Consider the following 4748-nt stretch of genomic DNA (forward strand, 5'->3'; position numbering starts at 1 on the left):
CCCAAGTAGCCCAGCCTGTGCCAACACTTTCCCTAGAGCCTGCTGCTCCTGTTCCGCATTCTGTGTTATCATCTGCATTGAGCAGGAGGTTGGACTTGATGGCCTTATAGGCCCCTTCCAATTCTACTATTCTATGATTCTATCTAGACAGGAATATCTTGGAAGAAATGGCCTGAAACATCACCTGAACACAGGTCAGGCAGTCAGGAAGCTGCAATTAAGCCCCGATGGGCTGAGACCAGAGCTCCACTTCCTCCACTACACACACAAACACAAACATTGTACATTAGCTAGAGCCAGTTTTCCTCACACATGAAGGCTAGAGCAGGGTTGGCCACACATCAGGCTCCTCAAAGGGACTTTGGTTTGTGCACTAGAACCCTAAGAGCTGCCAACCAGTGACAGGTGCTGAAGACTTTATTATTATTATTATATTCATTATTATTATTACTACTACTTCTTCTACTACTACTTCTACTACTACTTCTTCTTCTACTACTTCTTCTACTACTACTTCTTCTACTACTACACTGGGTGCACATTTTGAGCCTGGGAATTTGCTTTCAGGACCAGAACTGAACTGGCTTCTCAGTCCTTTCACTCAAAAGTCATCTCCTGGTTGAATTCCCCCCCCGACATTGAGCCCCCACCTGGCCTGGCCTCCAGCATCAACAACCAGATCATGTGGAGGCTGAGGAAGGGACAAGGCTGAGCCTCTTTTGCAAGAGAGTGGAGACCAGGAATCTCCCTGCTGCTCCTGCTTTTAGCTTGGCCACTAATAATGAATGCTAATTTAATTGGTGGAGGGAGATCAAGAAGGCAGGTAGATCCTCTCATTTGGACCATCAGGTGACAGGGCATGTGTCTGTCAGGGGAAGACCAGCTAAATCTGGCATGTGTCTGGTGGGGTGAGAAAGAGGGGGATTCCCACCCCTCCGGTACCGTTCTGGGCCCGCATCTGGTTGCTGCACTTGATCAGGATCTCCATGTTCCTCTTCATGACTGCCATGTTGGCCAGGGCACCATGCACATCAAAGCTGACCCAGCTGGCATAGTCGGGCAGCCCTCATATGTTCTGCTTCGGGGCCCTGTCATGAATCCCCACCGTCAAGGCGCCAGGACCATGCATCAGACCCAATTCCCAACCTTAGGGCAATGGGACTGGAACCAAAAATATACCAATTCACCCTTGCCAAGGCTGTGTAATCCAACACCAACCCTGCAAGGTAGAAGGTAGGCTGCCACCACCCCTGTTACTGGTTCAACTCAGAGCTAGGGGATCTCTGAGCCCAGACACTGGGCAAACCAAGGTCCTAAAAGACAAGAGCCAAACTTACACTCCTTGTCAGGAAACCTCTGGTAAAACCCCACAAATCAGAATTAAGCTTTTAACTTCTTTTTCCCTCTTTGGTAGTTGCGTAGCTGCATGGCCAAAGCAATGGACTTAGAACTACCCTTTACCATCAATGAACACACCAGGTTAAATAGAAGTAGCTTTATTTAAAATATATAAGTGCACATAAAATATAGCAGCAAGTAATCCTTTCAGACCATACACCCAAACAAGGGTTTAGGTACAGACACGAGAGTTCAAATACACAACATGAAAATAGCAACCTTTTCTAACCTAATACTTACACATGAGGTAGATGGTTGAAGTGGCTTCTCTCCTAAGAGAGATTGGCGTCAGGCTTAAAGCAGTGGAACCCTGCATAGGTTACCTCCCATAGGCAACACTCCGAAGGAACCTTAGAGAACCTTCCTGAGGGAACAAAAGCTATGGGTCTCTAGCCCTATACTTAAGGAAAGGAATCCTAACGGTCCAGGATTAACTGACCAATCAGGAATTGACTGATGTAACCCCTTTCTAGATGTTTCTCACTTTTGCGCGCCTTCCAGGCCCCCCTCCCAACGGTGTTTCAACTTCACAGGCCAAAACGACCTTGGGTGCTAGGCACTTGCTAATCAGCATAGATAGCCAGGTGTTTTGTGTTTAGGCTTCTCCTTAACTGCCTTCAGCTGGAAACCAAAACTTAAGATGTTATTCTATCAGAGGCCTGTCTTTTTCTAACGGTTAAGACTCCCAGAGTTCCTTGCATGAACCAAGATATTACTTACGATATTTTTAATAACTCATGAACATATGCAGGTTCATGACAGGCCCAGTCCACATACAGGAGCTCTTCCTCATCAAAGTCCTGCAGGAACTCCTTGGACATCTTTGAAGCGAAGCTCTCCTGGAAGAAGGTTAGCTGCACCTCCATGTCCTCCAATGGAGTGTGCCAGTGTGTGTGTGCGTTTACCTAAGAAAGCAGGCTTTTACCCTGCATTAGGATCACTGAGACTTAAGACTCAGTAAAATAAGAAAAGCTACTTTATTTATAGAAATACATAGTAGATAGAAAGGCCAACCTAGTTCTAACTAACTAACTAAGTTGGAGGCACAATGCCTAGGCTTGGGAGGTGCCCTCAAGGCTAGGAGAGAGAGAGCAGAGGCAAAGGTGTCTCCTCTCTCTCAGACAGTGGAAGAAGATAGGAAAGGGCAGAAGGAAGAGGGGCAGGTAAGCTTCCCAAAGACATATCAGTGCATTCAAAGGAAGCTAGCCAGGGCATCACAGGTAAAGGTAAACAAGCCTGTCCATCTGTAGGACCCCAACTCTATCTCCCCTCTGGAACAGAAACAAAAGAACAAAACAGGAGATGCTCTTGCCCCACTTCCATCAAAAAATGGGAGTGGATGCAGAATATGGAGATATTGTGGGGGAAATGACTGAAGAGAGGTCTGCATCTATAATCCCTCTGTGTCTTGTCCCAGCTGTGGAGGAAGGAGCACTCTGTGTGTGTGTGTGTGTGACATTATCTATTTTACTGCAGGTAAAAGCAGGTAGAGCATTTCCTATTTCCAGTTGCCCCTCCCACTCTGAGGTCTGGTCTCTCTCTCTCCCCACCCCATCCCAGTCCGCACTTAATGCTGTGTTATGGTCCTCCCTCATCTCACCACTTTGGAGCCAAGGGCTAATAGTCCTCCTAGTGACGCTTTGTCTGCCTTCCTCCCCATTCCAGAATCCAGGCTGAGAAGAATCTCCTACCTGGGAGACCAGGATTCAAATTCTCACCCAGCCATGAAGCCCACTGGGTGACCATGGGACAGTCACTGTCTCCAATGACACATATTCCCCTGCATTGTCAGATCTTATGATCTGTGGTTTTCTGCCAAATTTGTTGGACACAATCCTAACATAGTCCTTCAGTTTTTGAAGTACTTGACTTTTCTCCTTTAGGAGATACATGGTAGTATATCTGGAGAAGTCATCTATAGAAGTCAGCATGTATAAATTTCCACCTTGGAAGGGCACTTTCCTTGGCCCACAAAGATCAGTGTGGATTAAATCTAGAGGCTTTTTGGTTTTCCTCTCACTTTTATTAGGAAATTTTGGTTCCACACTGTTAATTTTAACACAGCAGTCGCAAGTCTGAGTGCAATTGCACTGTCTCATTTTAATGCTTCTTGCCAAATTCTCTTTTTCAAGAGCAGTTACTCTAGCTAAGCTGGCATGTCCCATCCTTCTATGCCAGATATGCAAGCATTCAGAATTGCTGGTTTCCTTGACCACATTTGAAGGCATAGTTTCAATATATTCTAAAATTAAAAGTCCATTTTTCAATTTTGCAGTGCAACTTATTCCTCCTTCATCTAGAACATGGCAAAATTCTCCACTCATATGGAGTTCACCTCCAAATTTCATAATTCTTGTCGCACTTATTAAATTGTTTTTAAAATCTGGAACATAAAGACATTCCTTAAGTTCCATCTCTCTTTCCCCATCGGGGACTTTGCATAGCAATTCCACTATACCAATTCCTTTACAGAAGAATTCCTGTCCAGACGCTGTAAGTATCTTTTGCTTGTGACTTTTAAAACTTTTAAACAGGTTTTTATCAATTACAATATGCGAGGTGGATCCTGAGTCAATTAAAAATCTGCTTTTGCAATCATCCTTGCCCTGATCAGACATGTAACAGCTATAAGTCTCTGTTTTCTGCTTTCTTTGTCTCTGTTTAAAGTTGGTTTGCCTGGGGGCTTCCCTTACTTCAGCTGGCCATTTGAAGTCAGGCCTCACTCCTGTCTGCTTTGGAGTTTTGCATATGAAACCCCTGTTGCTGTGTTTGTCTATGCCCTACTGTGGATTTGGGTGATGACACATCCGTTGTCCCTTTCATGTCTGCTAAGCATGCAAATGATCAGACCTGCTTTTATCCTCCTTCCCCTCTCCTCTCCCTTCCTCCTCTCCCTCTTTCTTCTTCCTCCCCCCTTGCCCACTCCAGTTCTCCCTCCCCCGATCAGTTTTACCTATCCTAAGCATGATTGCACGGGGGTAAATCGCACTGAACTCAATAAACATGCAAATGATTCAAACCTGTCCTCCTCCCCTCCCCCTCCTGCCTGCTCCCATCCCAGTCCTCCCCTCTGCTTTTTTCCCCTCTCTCCTCCTGTTCCTTCTCCTCCCCTCTCCATCTCCTGTGGTCAGTTTCACCTATCCTAAGCATGATTGCAGGGGAGTAAATCCCACTGAACTCAATAAGCATGCAAATGATCAATCCATTCTCAGCAAGCTTGCACAGGATTCCATTTCTTACCTCCTGGATTAAAAAGCAGGAAAATTCACTAATAGTCAATCAATCACAGTTTATTCGACCAAATGGTCACCATAGAAACATAATAAAATCAAACCGTATGATACATGGCA

Source organism: Rhineura floridana, chromosome 3 (genome assembly GCF_030035675.1).
Source record: "Rhineura floridana isolate rRhiFlo1 chromosome 3, rRhiFlo1.hap2, whole genome shotgun sequence".
Classification (NCBI taxonomy): domain Eukaryota; kingdom Metazoa; phylum Chordata; class Lepidosauria; order Squamata; family Rhineuridae; genus Rhineura; species Rhineura floridana.